Genomic DNA, 21821 nt, shown 5'->3' on the forward strand with positions numbered 1-21821 from the left:
TCTCCCGTGTACTTCCCCTCACTGTCCCCCAGCAGATAACCTCGTTATGGACCATCAGGTCTTCCGTTAGCTGATGAAAGACTTCTTCACCACCCTCCACCACCACCCTCCACCACCACCCTCCACCACCCTCCACCACCACCCTCCACCACCCTCGAGACCTTGCTTCTTAATGTAGCTGCCCAGGCTGGCACACGGCGTTCCACCCACGCTGGGGTGGGTCTCTCTCTCTCTCTCTCTCTCTCTCTCTCTCTCTCTCTCTCTCTCTCTCTCTCTCTCTCTCTCTCTCTCTCTCTCTCTCTCTCTCTCTCTAGCCTGCTCCATCTAAATAGGTCCCAACGCCTTGGAACAAGTCACGCTACCATTCATAAATAGATAGATAGATATAGATATACAGGTAAATAGATGGATAGACAGATGGGGAGAGAGATAGATAGATAGATATAGATAGATAGAGAGAGAGAGAGAGAGAGAGAGAGAGAGAGAGAGAGAGAGAGAGAGAGAGAGAGAGAGAGAGAGTCTAAACACGTACCCATAAACCAAAAGACGTGGCAATGTTTTCCTAACATTTCTACCAATCTTTTCTCTTCCAAGGCAGGCGGACGGGCGAGCGGGCGGGTAGGTGGGCGGGCTGGTGGGCGGGCGGGCGGGCGGGCTAGCGGGCGGGCGGGCGGTTAGTGGCAGCCCGAAGGGACCAAGAGTGGGCGACAACTTAATCCAATTGACGGACAAGTTAACTTGCCCGCCCCAAACTTGTGCACCGATTCCCCTTATATCAGCGATTCCTTTCCCCTACTCCCTACACACACACACACACACACACACACACACACACACATACACACACACACACACCTGCGCACCAGATACTTCATATCTGCGTGCTAGTTTCCCATACAACTGCGCGCGCCACTTCCCCCACACCTGCACAACAGCTCGCTCACACCTGCGCAGCGCCATCGCACCAATGCATCTGTCCTTGCCACAACCCATGACCTATATATATATATCTATATATATATATATATATATATATATATATATATATATATATATATATATATATATATATATTCTTTTTTTATACATATTCGCCATTTCCCGCGTTAGCGAGGTAGCGTTAAGAACAGAGGACTGAGCCCTAGAGGGAAAATCCTCACTTGGCCCCCTTCTCTGTTCCCTCCTTTGGAAAAGTAAAAATTGGAGGGGAGGATTTCCATTCCCCTCGCTCCCTCCCCTTTTAGTCGCCTTCTACGACACGCAGGGAATACATGGGAAGGTATTCTTTCTCCCCTATCCCCAGGGATTATATATATATATATATATATATATATATATATATATATATATATATATATATATATATATATATATATATATATATACACTTTATCTCGTTCATCATCAATTACTTTTTCACATCGTGTCACTTACATAAATGATACGACTGTCTTTTTTCTCTCCATTAACAATATAAGTGTGTCTTCCTCTCTCTTTACTTTCAATTTCCTCAAGTGTCACAAATGTTCCACTCGCTTAATGTAATTTGGTCTTAATTACAAAATGAGTTTGCCTTCATCCGTTTGGATTATTACTTACAAAAGACCCCAACATTTTCGCTTCTCTTGGTGTTTGTTTTCTGTGTGTGTGTGTGTGTGTGTGTGTGTGTGTGTGTGTGTGTGTGTCATATTGTCAAGAGACATGGAAGATGGATTTTAGTGTATGTGAATGGAACGTGATGCATGCTGGTGATAACAGTGCTAATCGTGAATATGAAATACTTTGTAAACTATCATTAGAATTAGGGGAAAACATAGTCTTTGATGGATTTATGACTCAAAATACGAAAATATGACGCCCTCGTGCATAGTAAGAAACCAGTAAATTTTTTACAGGAATGTAAATATGAAAAACGTATATGATACTCGCTCATTATAACACCCTGGTCAGACCCCATTTGGAGCAATGTGTTCAATACTGGCCACCTAATTTGATCACAGAGGAAGAAAACCTTGACAGAATTCAGAGAAGGGTAACAAAACTAATGCGTCACACATAATAAGCCTCATGAAGGACCAAGACTCAGGGGACCTGAAATCATTCTCTCTGAAAGACCTCAGACTCTCAGAGAGTCTGATAAAAGTCTTCAAAATACAAAAGAATTTCAACAGCTCAGTATACGAAAAACTTCTCAAATTAGGGAGAAATATGATGACCAGAAAAAAAAAAAAGGGTATGAAGATATGAGGAAGAAGATGTAAACAACACCGTGGACAAGAGTCTTTTCAACCGTAGACTTTTTAAACACTGTCGTATACCACCTCCAGCTGTTGTGAATTCATGTAAATCAAGGCTTGACATTTACGTCAGTGACACATGTCACCAGTAAATAGTCCTTTAAAAAGAACTGATACATCTCTCTCTTTTTTTTTCGGAGGCCAACCTCGATGTTTTAGTTTCTATTTACAGTGGGGAACATTTTGCCCGCCCGCACATTCCTATGAAATTACCACGGCAGTACACTGTCCCAATACTACATGGTGTTTATTCTCTTCTTCACCCCACCTCCAACCCTCTTTCCCTACTGGTTGGTGAGTCTCATTAAAGAATTTCTCATTCCATAGGAGTCCATTTTTTTCAGCTACTGGAAATAGCGCAGCTATGGAGTTGCAGGAACTCCTGGAAAGAGGTCCTGGGTAACATTAGAACCTTTTCTTAGAATGAATTCCTGGGGTGATTATAGATATATACAGATTTATATTATTGGTCCAATTCTCAGCTTAGCTGAATAGCTAGTATTCAATCTGTGTGGTATAAATCTACTTTAAGATTCCGTGAGCGGTCTGTCGACACACTATAGCTTGTAGTAGATGGCTGGAAGGCACTCTGACATCTAGGTCTGTTCACTGGAAGATCCTCCTCTTGTCTTAGACTCAGTTCTTCCAGATCTGGTGGCTAGAATGTAGTCTCGAGCTGAATCCTCTCAACTCAGGTAGCTGGAATTACTCTTTTAAGCCTTGGGTTGTGTGTGTGTCTTCTGGATCATGTCGTTGATACACGCACCCTGTTTTAATTTCTGAACCAGGGTGTTCCTCCCGTGCTAAGTTCCTGGAAGGTCCTGAAGAACGTCTCTACTGCAGCAGCTCCATTTCCACAAGCTGGAAGATATCCTGTGACATCTTGAGGATAATTTGGTCCTTTGGGAACGTGATCTCATGGATCCTTCAGGGGTTTTTATGTCTTGTTGAACTACTCAGTCTTGCGTTTCATCTTATCCAGTTCATTTGTGGTTGCGACGCTTCGCTCTGTAATTCCTCTCTTGACGCTACCCGATCTGGAACATGTTGCTCAGTACGAGCCAAAGGTTTTGGTCGATGCTCAAGAATTGACAACTTCCCTTCGGCGCCTCGCTCGCGCGCGTGTATGACACTCGTGCAAAAGAGTAAGTGACGTCAAAGGGAATGGTGAGTGAATGTTATTGTCTCTGGAAAGGAAAAAATGGGATTCTCTGGAAGGCACTCACAGTCCGTTCGAGGCACAGGTGAGGTTCCAGGAAATCCAGGGGCTCTTGGTAACCACTTGGGTAGCCTCTCGGTCTCCCGGCTTAGGTCCCTCTCAAGTTAAGGAATGAAGGCGACGAAACACAATCCACCCTCCCCACACCCACTCTTGTTCTGGATGGCAGAAACGTCTCCAAATGACTCAGAAATACACCCAACGATTCTTGGAAGCCAATTCTCAGGAAGAGGAAAAAAGAATCACATTATGAAATTTTGTTGGAGTGAAAATCCTCCTGAATATTTCAAATGCTAGAGAAAAAAAAAAAAAAGGTGCACCAGAGAGCACTGTGAAAGATGAGGGTGGGGAGGTCCCCTGACGTGTGTAGATGGTACGTGGTGAGACGTGCGAAGCGACATCACATCGAGAATTGAAGCCTAGACGACGCCATAGGCAGCGAGTGAGTCCCATAGCAACCTATACAAGAAGGTACTGAGTCCACTCGGTGAAAGGTGAGGGCCATACATCCCATATATATATATATGTATATGTGGAACATACGCCACACGGTGGAAGGTGATAGCCACACCATCCCTAAGAGGCCTCCCCCACCCCCCACCCCCACCAACATCGCTGGTGAGAGTAAACTTTAAAATTTGATCAAACGAGGCCCCGGGTCGCTGGCGTGGCGGGCTGGAAGGACCCTGAACATTGTCGAGAAAATAACCCAGGAAATAACTGTATATTGCGACTCTCACAGGCGACGTGGGCGAGGAGCTGTATGGAGGAGGAAATGGAAGGGTTGCTGCTGTATGGAGGAGGAAGTGGAGGGGATGCTGCTGCATGGAAGAGGAAGTGTTAGGGAGCGCTGCTGTATGGAGGGGGAAATGGAAGAAGGTGCTTCTGTATGGTGGAGGAAGTGGAGGGAGTGCTGTTGCATAGAAGAGAAAGTGTAGGGGACGCTGCTGCATGGAGGAAGAAGTGTAGGGGGTGCTGCTCAAAGGAGGAGGAAGTGGAGGGCAAACGGTAAGGAGGAGGAGATAGATGAAGAACTGTGTGGAGAAGGACCTTTGGGAGGAGCTATATGTAGGAAGACATGTGGGAGGAGCTGCATGGAGGAGAATGTGGGAAGAAAGCTGGATGGAGGAGTGAGTGGGAGAAGAGCTGGATGGAGGAGTGAGTGGGAGAAGAGCTGGGTGGAGGAGTGAGTAGGCTAAGGACCATAGTGGGGATGGGAGAGGGGGAGAGAAACCGAAGAACCTTCGTTGTAACACGAGAGGGGAGGAAACACCTCCATCAAGAGGAATGAGAGCATTATCTGGACACTGGCGAAGGCCCCAGGGGCCGAGGAACCTACCTCGCGGCCGTGTCATGACCGACTTGAGGAACTCTGGCCAGTCAACGGCAGGGTACGAGACCGTGAATTGCAAGAGCACCAGGAGCCCCGGCGAGGTCATCACGAAGAACATGCCGGTGATGCACCGCATCTCAAATGAAAGGAGGACGATTCTTGCTCTGTATAATGTTGAAAAGCAGAGAACATAACCTCTCTTCCTGGAGTCAAAGACCACGTTCCTCGACGGAGTAGGGAAGACTCTTTGATCCTCTGAGTTTGAAGGGAAGAGCTCAAGTGTGTGTGTGTGTGTGTGTGTGTGTGTGTGTGTGTGTGTGTGTGTGTGTGTGTGTGTGTGTGCGTGTGTGTGTGTGTACAGGTGAAGAACATACCTGCATTGTTACCATTTGGCTTTGACGTTTCAAGAGCAGTATATTTTCTCAGGTGTGTGTGTGTGTGTGTGTGTGTGTGTGTGTGTGTGTGTGTGTGTGTGTGAGGGGGTCGAGAAAAGTTGCCTTATCTGAGTGTCTGTGGTCCTGGCAGGGGGTCTGTGAGCCCCAGCCTAAGGATCTTCCTACTGGGGAGGTCTGTACGCTTGTTACTTGGGTCTGTAGACACAGAGGGAGCTGTGTCATCCCGGAGATTTCTAGCTAAATATGTAAAATTGTTGTTTCATTTATGAACTGCTTTGAGCAAGGCTTTGCAGCGGCGCTGCAATCATATCAAGAGAGAAAAATGTAAGATAAATTTGTTTATATATATATATATATATATATATATATATATATATATATATATATATATATATATATATATATAGTAGGCAGAAGCGATATTTTCCTCAGGGAGCTTTTCGTTGAAAACCAAAGAGTATGCAACATTCACTAGTTTTCTTGATTCAATTTTTCTCGACACATATTTTCTTCATTAGAGAAGTGTGTGATTTATATATTTCATATACATTTTCACTCTATTCGTGAATTATACTCGAGACGCTTGGGGCATCTTGCCTATTTCCAGTCATAATAGCGATATTATGCTTCGACGCAAGTGCGAAGTGGAGCAGACACACACAAGAGTGACTCGCATCTTGCAGTGTTATTATCGAGGTGTGGAACGAAGGTCATATCTAGGTATAGCATCCACGTTTCCCTGAAGGCGCTGGTGGCCGTGCCTGGCCTTGTCAAAGGCGGTCAGGGTCGTCTGGTGGGTAGTTCACACTGGTCTCTTCATCTTGGGCGGGAGGGAGGAAGGTCCACTTCAAGGTATGATGAAGTGATGTCATCTGTGTCACTTCAAGGTATGATGAAGTGATGTCATCTGTGTCACTTCAAGGTATGATGAAGTGATGTCATCTGTGTCACTTCAAGGTATGATAAAGTGATGTCATCTGTGTCACTTCAAGGTATGATGAAGTGATGTCATCTGTGTCACTTCAAGGTATGATGAAGTGATGTCATCTGTGTCACTTCAAGGTATGATGAAGTGATGTCATCTGTGTCACTTCAAGGTATGATGAAGTGATGTCATCTGTGTCACTTCAAGGTATGATGAAGTGATGTCATCTGTGTCACTTCAAGGTATGATGAAGTGATGTCATCTGTGTCACTTCAAGGTATGATAAAGTGATGTCATCTGTGTCACTTCAAGGTATGATAAAGTGATGTCATCTGTGTCACTTCAAGGTATGATGAAGTGATATCATCTGTGTCAAGGTTGAAGTGAATTGCCAAAGTATTCACCCATTCATATAACTTCGGTTGTCATTATATCATTTTTATAGGATTTTGTTCATGTTTTGTAGTGTTTTCGTCCTTTTAGTTCCATATTGACTAGAGTGATGTTTAGAATATTAATTTGTTGTTGAATAACCATGATAACCTGGGACCATCACAACAGACCTGAAAGTTGACCTAGTATCATCTACCACAAAAAAAAAGGACAGAGAGAGCCAGCGAATGCAGTATGAGAGACGACCTCACACAGAATACTAACCCACTGCAATTTCCCACTGTAGTTTACAAGTACTCCTGCCCACTTGATGGATATTACATCCAACGCTGGATGGTCTATCCTCAAAACGGCAGCTCTTAAAATACACTCGTCACATCAACATGACACAGACCTCACTCGCCAACATCACACACACACACACACACACACACACACAGGATACGAAAATGCTGAAACCTTGTCACATTTCTACACGACCACGGATCACCGTAGCCACATCCGTGAGAGAATGTTATCTCGTGACACATCAAAGCTCAGGCAAAGAGGTAGGACACCTTATAACCCATCTTAGGTAGAAGACAGACGGCCTCATGCCTCTCCTCTCCCGCACCTTAGGTACAGATCATTGGGAGCAACCGACCTCACCACCTCACCACACCCCCAGCGTCTCTCCTTCCGCCTTCACCTTAAAACCAAATGACCCAACGGAATTGACCCTAACCGCTTGCAACTACCGGGGAGGGCGGGAACACCAGCGTCTTCAGGGGCAACGTGGATTCCAACACTAAATATAATTTCCCGCTCTCGGTCTTGGACTATAAAGCTGCTAGAAGTGAACCATTTCTGCTTTGTTTTTTTGTTTTTTTTTCTCTTCATGTGTTGTACGATTCTGTTTTGGTCTGACTAAAGATGAACTGTTGCTTTTGTGTGTGTGTGTGTCCGAGACGTCTCGAACGTACCTCAGTGACCAAGTGAAAATGACTGTGGGGTACTGAATTGAACTTTATCTGATGATAGAAAAACAAATGTTGAGAAAAATTGACGAAAAATAGAATACAGATGACTGGTGTATGTTAGATATACTTTGGCATTTCTTAAAGAGCCCATATATATATATATATATATATATATATATATATATATATATATATATATATATATATATATATATATATATATATAGAAAGCCTTATACCTAACTTCAAAATGTAACTGAGGCGTCTGGCAGAGCGTGTTTCTCCCTTCCCCTCTACCAAGCCTTACTCCCCGACCTCTTTTAGTACATTCAGTATGGGGTTCCCTCCCCCAACGTGCACTCTAGGGTAACCCTGGACATTTATGGCTCATTTACCGAAGCTTTTCACCTCCTACACCGTGTCGCTTCCCCTCCTCCCTCTCTCCACGCACACCCACAGTGTTTCGGGGTCATGTCGTCTGAACTCTTCCTCCTCTTAGGCCTTACTTATAGAATAGAATTTCCTTTTTTTTTTCTCTTGACTCTCTTATTTTGTATTTCTTTCTTATCTTTTTATTCATTGTCTCTTATTATTTAATCTGTGAGGTAAGCTGTTGATATCTCTCCTAGTTTTCTAGATGTCCCTGGGATGGCTAGGTGTTTGCGTTTGTCCTTGGGATAACTAGGTGTTTACATATGTCCTGAGATGGCCAGGTGTTTACGTATGTTCCTGGGATAACTAGGTGTTTGCATTTATATCTATAATTCTCTGATTAAAGTAAGTTCTTTGTCTTACTCTAAGTTCTTCCTCTTGTTGTCATCACACACACACACACACACACACACACACACACACACACACACACACACACACACACACACACACCTCATTAGAGGCACCACAATAGCACCTCCGTCCTCCAGTGTCTTATACACTTATCCTATGTCACTGTCTACTTCACCTGTGTCATCCTTATCAGGCCTCACTCCCGGTAGGGAAAGTTGCCTACACAGTGTCCAGTTCATTCCTTAGATAAGCCACCAATCAGACCTTCCTCTTCCTTCAAGCATATCTGCCATTTCCATTGACGTTTTCCTCATCCATACATCATCATCATCGCACCCGCCTATCATTCCGCCCGTCTCTTCCTCTGACTCACCTAAGATAACGGCATTATCTGCATACAGCAACTGTGGTGAGTTTCGCTGTGTTCCCATCCCCTTTCAGCCGCTGCTTACAGTAAGCCCCCGTCTCACACAAGTGGTCTTAACACACAAGGGTGTTGCATCAGACATCGTGACGCGCTCATGATTTACCAAGCCATTCGCAATTGTCATTTGTACTCGCCACAAGCCCCAGCTTCTTCTTATAGAAGAACCATACCATCAACTTTCAGAACTCTTTTGGACACGCCTCATTCATACCTTCCAAGACCTCCTTTCAATTCATCAAACGCATTTCCAAAGTCTTTAAATGCCAAAGAACTTCTCTTTTTCTTTCTTTTCTGAATTCTTCTTCGTAATCTTAGCAAAGGAATCTGGTCGTTTACATTCTTCCATTCCTAAGAACCTCTTCTTGCTCTGTGCCAGCGAAGGGGAGGTTCAGCAGCCACCCACTGGGAGTGGCAAGTAATGATTGTCATACCAAGTTCAGAAGACGTAATGTTCTATAGTTCTTGAAATCACGTTTGTTCAGTGGTTCTAACTGGATGGTCATCATTTCCCTTCGCTCTCCCCTGATACCTCTTCAGTCATCCACGTTGTTATCTTTCGCACACCTACATCCCCTTCATCTACTGCTTCAGCTATACTGTCTCTACTGTCTTTACTCACCATCCCTCCTGCTCGCCCGGGTTTCACTCCTACACACTTTATAACGTTGTTGTCTTCATCATATCTGCACCTCGTTCATCCAGCTCTCATGCCTAGTCGCTTCTCCTCCACCTGGGGCGAATTCCCTCCTCCCCCACTCCTATCCTGCCTTTCATCTTTGCCCCTCGTATTTCACACGTATGAAATCATTTTTTTTTTTCTGTGTCTGTTTACCTTCCCGTGTGTTATTCCACCTCGCCAGTCCTATTTTGTACAGTGCACAGGCAACCTTTGCAGTCTCCCGCACTCCTTTTAGCCTCGTGCCGACTCATTTTATTTCATATATCTGACCTTATCCAGCCTCTCTCTGCACTCTAGTCTCACACTTCGTCTCTCCTAACATCCCCTCTCTCCGTCTCCCTCAGTCACTCACACATCTCGTCCTCAGAGATCTTATATTGTGTAAGACTACGTATATAGATCTTGATTTCTTCCTCCTTCCTCAATTCTCTCCTTCACTCCTTCATGTGGTCTTCCCCAGGTCTTCCCCCAGACGGGTCAAGCTGGGGGGGTCATCAGATCTGTCTTCCCCAGGTCTTCCTCCCCCAGACGGGTCAAGCTGGGGGGGTCATCAGATCTGTCTTTCCCAGGTCTTCCTCCCCCAGACGGGTCAAGCTGGGGGGTCATCAGATCTGTCTTCCCCAGGTCTTCCTCCCCCAGACGGGTCAAGCTGGGGGGTCATCAGATCTGTCTTTCCCAGGTCTTCCTCCCCCAGACGGGTCAAGCTGGGGGTCATAAAGTCTGAGCGGCTGATCAAGGGTCCGTGCTCACCTGCTCATCTCGAGCGGCCACCTTGCCTCCCGAGCCCAGTCGTATGTATTGACTGTAGGAAGCCGGAGCTGCCTGGGATGTGGGGAGGCTGCTGCTGCTGCTGCGGGACAGAGAGAGGGAGGGAGAGGGAGAGAGAGAGCTTGACTGCTGCAGGGAGGTGAGAGGAAGGGAGAGAGAAGTCACCGCTCTCACACGCGTGACGAGGAAACACCCGAGGTTGACAGAGGGCGTGTATGTGATAGCAGATAACTGTTACCTGTGGTGCGTTGGGGTGAGTGAGTATGGTGAACAGGAGGTGGGAGCGGGATGGTGAGTGTCGTGATGAGTGCAGTGGGAGGAATCATGAGTGTAGTGAAGGGATTGATGTGTAGAGTGGGAGAATGATGAGTACAGCGAAGGAAATGGTTAATATAGTGAGGGAAGATGAGTGAGTACGATGAAGGGAATGGTGAGTATAGTGATGATGGTGAGTCGACTTGTATAATGAGGTGTGTGTGGTGAGTATAGTGATATAGATGGTGAATATGAGAATGAGTATAGCATATTCTGCAGGTCTGGTCATTTTTGAGTGAGGAATTCCCTCATAAATGAGATCATCAGGTCGTGAGGAATGAATCAGACAATACATTACGTGAAACTGATGAATCTAAGTATTAAGTGGAAAGAAAGAAAAAAGGACACATGTGTCTTTTATGAGGAAGAATGAGGCAGGAGTCGGGCCATCCGTGGACCAGTCAAGTGTGAGGGGAGGTGTGAGGGAGCGTCGAGGCGAATATCAAAAATCCATACAATATATTTGGTCCCGAAATACGACTGGAAAAGAATGGTTCTCTGCAGAGAAAAGTTCTTTGTGTGCGTGTGTGTGTGTGTGTGTGTGTGCGTGTGTGTGTGTGTGTGTGTGTGTGCGTGTGTGTGTGTGTGTGTGTGTGTGTGTGTGTGTGTGTTCGTGTTGTGTGTATGTGGTTAAAAAGCACCTGTGGTTGTGTGTTGCCTACAAGCAGTGCACGCAGGCAGGCAGAGAGAGAGAGAGAGGGAGGGGAGAGGGGTCGCGGTGTTTTTGTGCAGTCAGGACAAGCAAACAAATGCACCTTTTACGTTTCGGCAAACCGCGCCACTATGAGGAGGAAGACACGTGTGCTGCAAACAATGTGTTTGCTAGAGTAGACAAAACTAACGACCCTGAGTGGTCTCTGTGTGATGTGAACACTCCACGAACAAACAGATTCATGACACAGGCCATGAAGAAGGTCTGTATTTTGGGTCAGTTAACAGACCACGCCAGTCTGTCTATCTCCTCACCGTCTAAACTGTATGGGTGACTGTCACTTGTCTTCTGTAGCAAATAGACTGTCTATCTCTCTCTCTCTCTCTCTCTCTCTCTCTCTCTCTCTCTCTCTCTCTCTCTCTCTCTCTCTCTCTCTCTCTACCGGAGTAAGGAGGGCAGACGGTGAGAGAAAGGTTAAATCCAGCATGGCTCCTGGGGAGAGAGAGAGAGAGAGAGAGAGAGAGAGAGAGAGAGAGAGAGAGAGAGAGAGAGAGAGAGAGAGAGAGAGAGAGAGAGAGGCTTTCATGCAATACGTGTAAGAGCTTTCGAGTGGAGGCAGTGAGTCAGGGGATTGGGCGGATGCAATAATTGAAACTGTGTACAAAGGAAAATGTGTTGGGTTGTACTGCAAAGATTATACAGGAATTAGTTTTGCCAGCGCAGAAAACACCGTATACATATACCGTATATATACCATATATATATATATATATATATATATATATATATATATATATATATATATCCCTGGGGATAGGGGAGAAAGAATACTTCCCACGTATTCCCTGCGTGTCGTAGAAGGCGACTAAAAGGGGAGGGAGCGGGTGGCTGGAAATCCTCCCCTTTCTTGTTTTTTTTTTTTTTTAATTTTCCAAAAGAAGGAACAGAGAAGGGGGTCAGGTGAGGATATTCCCTCTAAGGCCCAGTTCTCTGTTCTTAACGCTACCTCGCTAACGCGGGAAATGGCAAATAGTATGAAAAGAAAAAAAAAAAAAAAAAAAAGATATATATATATATATATATATATATATATATATATATATATATATATATATATATATATATTATATATAGTGAAAGATGAAGAGACAAGAATATTAACAGCACATGGTGTATACATTGAGCATAACGTGTGTGTGTGAGTGTGTGTGTGTGTATCAATTATTTACTGTGGCGCCTGAAGCGGAATGGGTCTCTGTAAATGAGAGAGAGAGAGAGAGAGAGAGAGAGAGAGAGAGAGAGAGAGAGAGAGAGAGAGAGAGAGAGAGATGGTAAACGGCTTTTACAGATTTAGTAAGTTAAAAAAAAACTACCATTGGCAGAAATGAGCATGGGAAAAAAGTCATGGTGCTGTGGTGCCTAATGATAACAATGAAGGAAGGGGAAAAAAAGATTGATAGCTGATAGATGATAGCTGATAGACAGTGTCTAGAGATTAGCCAGAGGAGAAAGAGAGAGTATGTTGGTTCGTATCTTACAGTCTGTGTCTGTGAGGAGGCCTCTGCATGTGGGTCGTGGACGAAAAGTGTTGAACCAGTCCCTGAAGATGGTTAAGGAGGCGTGGTGGTTCCCTCAGGGTTTCGTTGTATGGGTGGATCAGAAGTGCTGGTGGATGGACGGGAGTGTTTGTATGTGGAGGACCTGTGCTAGTGGGTGGAAGAGGGAAATGTATCAAGGTGTTGTGTGTGGAGGAACTTTGGTGGAGGGTGGAAGGGAGTGGTGTATTTATATGTTGTATGTGGACGACTTGTATTGGTAGGGAATTACTGTATTGGTAGGGAGATTAATGATGTGAGAAGTATACAGTACGTGTCTGGGAAGGATGAGTAGGGGTGTAAGGTGTGGTTGAAAGTTAGCATGCTGAGGTGAGTGTGTGTGTGTGTGTCTGTGTGTGTGTGTGTGCGTGTGTGAGAGAGAAAGAGAGAGGTATGTGATGGTGGAGTGTGTGGCTGAGGGGTGCGTCATGGTCGAGTGTGTGGCTGTAGAGTGCATCACGTTGGAGTGTGTGGCTGAGGGGTGTGTCATTGTCGAGTGTGTGGCTGTGGGGTGTGTCATGGTCGAGTGTGTGGTTGAGGGTTGTGTCATGACCGAGTGTGTGGCTGTGGGGTGTGTCATGGTCGAGTGTGTGGCTGTGGTGCGTGTCATGGTCGAGTGTGTGGGCTGAGAGGTGTGTCATGACCGAGTGTGTGGCTGTGGGGTGTGTCATGGTCGAGTGTGTGGTTGAGGGTTGTGTCATGACCGAGTGTGTGGCTGTGGGGTGTGTCATGGTCGAGTGTGTGGCTGTGGGGTGTGTCATGGTCGAGTGTGTGGGCTGAGAGGTTGATGGATCACCTTACCTGAGTGTCTGGAGCCACTCAGGAACCCAGTCACGTGAGACACTCCTACATGGGTCACTCAACTGGTTGGTTATCTGTCTACTGTTGAATTGGCGTCTGTGTTCAGTATCGCCATTGTATAGTGTACATTGTCTAACGTACATTGTATAGTGTACACTGTATAGTGTACATTGTACATTCGTTGTGGGTATTTATGTATTCGTAAAGCCTTTTTTTTTTCATTCGAGTGTCGACAGTGAGCAAGTTCAAGTCTCCATACAGGAGGTGTGAACGCTCCGTTCTACCAGCTTAGAAGAGGAGGAACATCATGAATGAATCAGACATAGTTTATAAACATCAGGATCTGAGCGGTTTATGGGCGCTGGGAGGCGCGGGCGTGGCGTGCGCAGAAGTAGCAGCAGCCGGTAGGGTGACATGGTAGATGAATACGGGTAGACGAGGTCCGTAGAGATTCGACGCGGTGTATCCTGCTGAATTTCTCGTCACTAGTGAGGTGTTAGAAGAGGTGTGGAGTGCGCAGTCGTGTCCCGTGTGCTGAAGGAACCTTCACTGCGTCTTTTAAAAAGTTTATAATCTACCGTCATGATTTTGGGTTCGTTTTTCCAAGCTTGGATGTACGTCAGTGTGGGAGAGGCATGGCGGAGCGTCATGACGGAGGGAGGGAGGTGGTCGTAGTGGCTTTTACACATGGCCATGTTATTCAGTTTTACCTCCTCCTCCTCCTCCTCCTCCTCCTCCTCCTCCTCCTCCTCCTCCTTGACGTGCGAAGTCGCAAAGTGAGAGGTCCAAAGGAAGCCATCCTTTCCCTGCCTTTGATTGGAGCGCAGCTTGACAAGCAGCTGGAAAACCATAAAAGAAATCTTCTGAGTTGTATCATTAAATAGTTAATTGCTCGTGTTTTTCCCGTTTTCTATTCTCATGTATCATTAGCGTTTTGGGCTATATCTCGTCGTCATTATCGAAGGGGAATACGCTGAAGAAAAAAAAAGAGGCTAGCCATGTTGCCGTGTTGCCTCGGGGTGCTCGACGCTAAACATAGCCACCTACAGTGTTGTCCTCCTCCTACGTAGCCGCCATCACATGTAATAGCCACCTGCAGCGTTGCCATATGGGTAGCCTATGCAGAGAAAAAGCTGTTCACAGAGTTGCCATATGATGGGTTCCCCTTCCAAAAACCCAGGCGTTATCAAGTGGGTGATGACAGCGATAATTAGAGATATGTAAGATTGTCATACTGGACTTTGCAACACTTTTCCTGGATTATTCATGTCGTTTGCTACAGTGGAAACCAGCTGTTCTACAGCATTACCAGTAAGTGTGTGAAACGTCCACTAGTAGTAACCCCATCATGTTAGTGTGAAAAGTTGGTTCAATTTGAAGCGGAACCACACTGGATCCAGATGCACACAATAGCCAATGGCAGTGTTACCAAGTACAGCCACTGGAAAAAAAAACCCTCTTGCAGTGTTACCAAGTACAGCCACTGGAAGAAAACCCTCTTGCAGTGTTACTAAGTACAGCGGCCACTAAACTAGCCATCTGCAGTGTAACCAAGGACAGCGTACTGTGAAAACTAGCCACCCTGCAGTAACACGAAGCCTTATTACCCCTCCTTGTTACCAGGTAACCCCCCAACCCCCTTTCCCCACCACACCCCCTTCTCCCACAACCACACCCCCTCCACACCCCAACCCCCCCACCTTTCCCCTCCTCCTCTCCGCTGCTCACGTGAATGCCCGGAGTTTCTGTGGGGGAAGAGTGGCAGGGCAATCTGATGCTCGCAGAATAATGTATTGACCATTTGATTATTTTCCCCCCCCAGCGGGTATCTCTGACATCAATAATAACTACAGTTGCAAGAAGAAGGTGACGTATTGGTAGAAGCTCAGTGTGTGTGTGTGTGTGTGTGTGTGTGTGTGTGTGTGTGTGTGTGTGTATGCGTGTGTGTGTGTGTGTAATAGGCATACGTATACATCTTTTTCTATACGTACAATTGGGCCTGTGGGTATGTTGAGCATGATCGGCTCGAGTATAGTGCCATACCACACACACACACACACACACACACACACACACACACACACACACACGCACGCACACACACACACACACACACACACACGTGTCTGCACTGTGGCCTTGGGAAGGTACAGACATACAAATGGGGGAGGAAAAGACAAAAATATATCGAGCTGGACTTTGCAACACTGTCGCTGAATTATTTACGTAGCGGCGAGGAGAGCGAGGAAGTTAACGAGCCAGTGACCATGGGTAGTTAGCTGCACGCCCACCCAGTGGTAGTTAAGGACTTAATTTGTCTTGAGTAGTTTAGAGGCCGAACGGGCAGCTGGTGGCTGCGTGACCACTGCGTGACCAGCTGTGACTCCCAGGTCAGAGCGGGACCCTGAATTACGTCAGTACGACCCTGAAGTATGGCGTTACGACCCTGAAGTACGTCAGTAAGACCTTGATGTGCGACGGTACGACCCTGAAGTACGACGATACGACCCTGAAGTACGTCAGTACGACCCTGAAGTGCGACGGTACGACCCTGAAGTACGACGATACGACCCTGAAGTACGTCAGTACGACCCTGAAGTGCGACGGTACGACCCTGAAGTGCGACGGTACGACCCTGAGGCACAACAGTACGACCCTGAGGCACGACACAACGGCCCTGAAGTGCCACGGTACGATCCTTAATTGTCAACGTGACATTTGACCTTACCGTAAAGGGTCGTAGACGACCATTTGGGGATGACAGTTTGACCTTTGACCTGAAGGGTCGTACCGTCGCGCTCACGACTTTAAAATGGCGAATGAGAGAGACATTTTTACGACTCGAAGATCGTGATAGTTAATGACTAAATGATGATGGTAGGGTAATTACCCGGACCAAGACAAAAGATGGCAAACAGCATCATACAAATGGTGCATTATGAGGCTGTTTGTAGTGGAAGCGGTAGATTAATTGTTTGTAGTGGAAGTGGTAGATTAGGGGGTAGATGTCATCTTCGAGGTTGTTTGTGTCTGTGGAAGAGGTAGATTAAGAGGTAGATGTCATTTTCGAGGTTGTTTGTGTCTGTAGAAGAGGTAGATTAACAGGTAGATGTCTTTTTCGAGGTTGTTTGTGTCTGTAGAAGAGGTAGATTAACAGGTAGATGTCATTTTTTAGATTAACAAGTAGATGTCTCTTCGAGGTTGTTTCTGACTGCGGAAGAAGTAGATGAAGGAGTAGATGAATGTGACAAGTGTAGAAAAAGCAGGCAGATGACTCTACACGTAACTAAAGAGGCACCAAATATTGTCAGGGATCAGGAGCGAGGCATGCGTCAAAGTCTGCTCTTAAAACGTACCTGGGGGGGAGCGCGCTGCTTTCGTAAACCATTCCATAAAGTGTTTTGAAAAACGCATCGACGGAACAAGAAAAATAATGTTCTTCACTTCATTTCGAGGTAAAAATGCTTCTCCCCGCGAGCGCGTTCTGTACCCATGACTGCGAGTAGAATCAGTCAAACCTCTCCTCAAGTAGATGCTTAGGAGAGGAGCTGATCAAAGCCTTTTGATACGAAAGCTTTTGAATAACTATATCAAATAACGTACTCTTTTCCCCCCTGGGTTTGATGAGATGGTTTCGTCTACTTAGTTCCTCCAGTGAATTCGCTTCTCAGTCTGCTGAATTGTCTTCGACGCTGCACTCACTCTCTCGATTCTGTGTCTCAGTGTCTTCGTCTTCGAGTGGGATGGTCACAATGTTCGAGGAGGAGGGAAGAAGAGGAGGAGGTTCTCTTTTCCCCCCTGGGTTTGATGAGATGGTTTTGTCTACTTGGGTCCACCCCAGGGAATTCGCTTCTCAGTCTGTTGAATTTGTCTTCGACGCTGCACTCACTCGCTCGATTCTGTGTCTCAGTGTCTTCGTCTTCGAGTGGGATGGTCACAGTGTTCGAGGAGGAAGGAGGAAGAGGAGGAGGTTCTCTTTTCCCCCCTGGGTTTGATGAGATGGTTTTGTCTACTTGGGTCCACCCCAGGGAATTCGCTTCTCAGTCTGTTGAATTTGTCTTCGATGCTCCACGCTGCACATGCTCGATTCTGTGTCTCAGTGTCTTCGTCTTCGAGTGGGATGGTCACAGTGTTCGAGGAGGAGGAAGAGGAGGAGGAGGAGGCACAAGGGAATCAGCGAGTATGAGGATATGTGTCTTGGGACTCAAAGAATTCGGAAGCCCTGCCCATGAAACCACACATTTGATTCGCCTTGCTGAGAATATCTCGCTCGGCTTTTAAGTCACCAGGGATTATATTGATTACATTTAAGTCACCAGGGATTACAGTGATTACATTTAAGTCACCAGGGATTATGTTTAATTACATTTAAGTCACCAGGGATAATATCAATTACATTTAAATCACCAGGGATTATGTTAATTACATATAAGCCACCAGAGATTATATCAATTACAAGTGAGGCACCAGGGATTACATAAATTACATTTAAGTCACCAGGGATTACATAAATTACATTTAAGTCACCAGGGATTACATTGATTACATTTAAGTCACCGGGGATTACATTGATTACATTCAAGTCAGCAGGGCTTACACTGATTACATTTAAGTCTTCTTATTTTTCACCATCGTCCTTCTGTGTTTCAAGAGATTTCATATTGTAGCTTGTCTCTATATGAGTTCTCACTACGCCGACGCGTGACACATTAACCAGTGATCGAAATTAGAATTCCTTTGCCACCTGTGAACCCGGCCCATGGGTTTGTTTATGTCACCTTGGAGCTCTGGGTGGCCACTGTCTCTTCTTCCTTTTAATGATAGTGCTTGGGTAATTACTGAGCTTAATGATAGTGCTTGGGTAATTACTGAGCTTAATGATAGTGCTTGGGTAATTACTGAGCTTAATGATAGTGCTTGGGTAATTACTGAGCTTAATGATAGTGCTTGGGTAATTACTGAGCTTAATGATAGTGCTTGGGTAATTACTGAGCTTAATGATAGTGCTTGGGTAATTACTGAGCTTAATGATAGTGCTTGGGTAATTACTGAGCTTAATGATAGTGCTTGGGTAATTACTGAGCTTAATGATAGTGCTTGGGTAATTACTAAGCTTAATGATAGTGCTTGGGTAATTACTGAGCTTAATGATAGTGCTTGGGTAATTACTGAGCTTAATGATAGTGCTTGGGTAATTACTGAGCTTAATGATAGTGCTTGGGTAATTACTGAGCTTAATGATAGTGCTTGGGTAATTACTGAGCTTAATGATAGTGCTTGGGTAATTAATGAGCATAATGGTAATACTAGAGTAATTACTGAGCTTGTTGACAGTGCTTGGGTAATTACAGAGCTTAATGATAATGCTAGGGTAACCACTGAGCTTAATGATATGATCAACATAATTACTGCTCCTAATTATATTGTTAGGGGTAACTGCCTTAGCTTACTGATGATCGTAGGGTAATTACCGGTATAAATGATAAAGTTAGGGTAATTACTGACTTGTATTCTGGTTTACTGACGACATCAGCAGTTAATGAATGTCATGGCCAGGCAAGCAACTGGTGAACAGCCAAGCCGAATCACCTCACTAACGATCGTGGTACTTAACTGCTAATTACCATACTTAACGAGCAGGTTAGGAGCGCACGGTCTTACCTGCCGCGTTTACTGTCGCTCCAATGACCAGAATAACTAGGTAACGACCAAACGACCCAGAACAGCTGACGAGCAGTTCGTCCTCCTCCTCGCGCTAAAACCTCCGCCACGCCAGCGTCGCCAACGGCAGAAGTACTCTCGCTAACTCTAGCCATTTCTCTTGCCGCTTTATCGCCAATTCGCGCCAGGGCGAGCCCGAGCCTGGCCGGTGGGTGGGTGATCGTGGCGCTCTCTCTCTCTCTCTCTCTCTCTCTCTCTCTCTCTCTCTCTCTCTCTCGTCTGTATCCAGACATCATCGCTGGTGACACATGCCGGGTCTCGGTGGTAATTACTACTCCTCCCCCCCCCCTTTAACACCCCCAACACCCCCCCTTTAACACCCCCCCAATCCCCCCTTAACACCCCATAATCTACTTAGTGGCCAAACCCCCTCCCGTCGTCACAGTGTTACCACCCGGCGGACTTTTGAAAACTGGAGGATGGTTAATGCATTGGCAGCACTGTCGTTGAAACATCGCCATTTTGACAGCGTTGTCAACGAAGGCGTTGAAACATGGCCATTTTGACAGCGTTGTCAACGAAGGCGTTGAAACATGGCCATTTTGACAGCGTTGTCAACGAAGGCGTTGAAACATGGCCATTTTGACAGCGTTGTCAACGAAGGCGTTGAAACATCGCCATTTTGACAGCGTTGTCAACGAGGGCGTTGAAACATCGCCATTTTGACAGCGTTGTCAACGAAGGCGTTGAAACATCGCCATTTTGACAGCGTTGTCAACGAAGGCGTTGAAACATGGCCATTTTGACAGCGTTGTCAACGAAGGCGTTGAAACATCGCCATTTTGACAGCGTTGTCAACGAAGGCGTTGAAACATGGCCATTTTGACAGCGTTGTCAACGAAGGCGTTGAAACATGGCCATTTTGACAGCGTTGTCAACGAAGGCGTTGAAACATGGCCATTTTGACAGCGTTGTCAACGAAGGCGTTGAAACATCGCCATTTTGACAGCGTTGTCAACGAAGGCGTTGAAACATCGCCATTTTGACAGCGTTGTCAACGAAGGCGTTGAAACATGGCCATTTTGACAGCGTTGTCAACGAAGGCGTTGAAACATGGCGATTTTGACAGCGTTGTCAACGAAGGCGTTGAAACATCGCCATTTTGACAGCGTTGTCAACGAAGGCGTTGAAACATCGCCATTTTGACAGCGTTGTCAACGAGGGCGTTGAAACATCGCCATTTTGACAGCGTTGTCAACGAAGGCGTTGAAACATCGCCATTTTGACAGCGTTGTCAACGAGGGCGTTGAAACATGGCCATTTTGACAGCATTGTCAACGAAGGCGTTGAAACATGGCCATTTTGACAGCGTTGTCAACGAGGGCGTTGAAACATGGCCATTTTGACAGCGTTGTCAACGAAGGCGTTGAAACATCGCCATTTTGACAGCGTTGTCAACGAAGGCGTTGAAACATGGCCATTTTGACAGCGTTGTCAACGAAGGCGTTGAAACATCGCCATTTTGACAGCGTTGTCAACGAAGGCGGCGTTCGCGCCAGAGAAGAAAATCAAAACACCCAAGCCATCTGCAGCATCCATCGCTAGCTGAAACCCGGCGAGGCAAGTGTGACATGGCTTCCACACGCATGACCGTAACATTTAACAACCAGCAACAACGGTCATCTGCATGGCCGTTGCATGAAACGGCTCGTTTCAGCATGATCACGTGCACAGCGGCTGCAGTAATTAGCCATTTGCTGCATTAGCGGCCGAAAAGCCCGCGCTAAAATGAGCCGTCTGCAGCGTTGCCACGGGAGCGGCCATTAGGATAATTAACAAATGCAGCGTTGCCACAGACTCCTACTGCCAAGGCGGTACGGTAAGTAAGGTCGTCAGTCATACACTCTCCCGCCGGCTCTTGAGTCTAATGCCTGGTATGTATAGATTATGATTTTGCTCTTCTAGTATTGACGTAACAGATGAGAGAGGAACAGTGACTTTTTTGGCTAGGATGGGGGGGGGGTCAGGTTAGGTCAGGTCAGGTCACGTGTGTAGCACACACGCCACCTGTACCCCACACGAACCGTGATTGCTACGTGACGTAATTCCCACGTGTCGTAATTGGGACGTACCGTAAAATTCCGTCGTATATCGTAATTCCGTCGTACTGTAATTCCGAAGCTCCGTGATTCCGTCGTATATCGTAATTACATCGTACTGTAATTCCGACGTATATCGTAATTCCGACGCTCCGTAATTCCGTCGTATATCGTAATTCCGACGTACCGTAGTTCCGTCGGATGGATTGGTTGCGACGGACACGCGCGTGACACGTTTTCTGTTTTACTTCTTCCCCTCAGTGTCTCTGGCCACACTATGGCCACATCTTCCCCTCAGTGTCTCTGGCCACACTATGGCCACGTCTTCCCCTCACTCTCCCTGGCCACTTCATGCTACATCTTCCTCTCACTCTCCCTTGGCCACACTATGTCTACACCTTCCCCTCACTCTCCCTGGCCACTTCAGGCCATATCTTCCCCTCACTCTCCCTTGGCCACTTCAGGCCACATCTTCCCCTCACTCTCCTTGGCCACTTCAGGCCACATCTTCCCCTCA

At 46.1% G+C, this 21821-nt stretch overlaps 1 pseudogene; it reads left to right on the forward strand.

The window, feature by feature from the left end:
* Positions 1-21821, forward strand: part of LOC139749032 (uncharacterized) — a 542729-nt pseudogene that overhangs the window by 251909 nt on the left and 268999 nt on the right.

This window comes from Panulirus ornatus, chromosome 6, assembly GCF_036320965.1.
Source record: "Panulirus ornatus isolate Po-2019 chromosome 6, ASM3632096v1, whole genome shotgun sequence".
NCBI classification, from domain to species: Eukaryota; Metazoa; Arthropoda; class Malacostraca; order Decapoda; family Palinuridae; genus Panulirus; species Panulirus ornatus.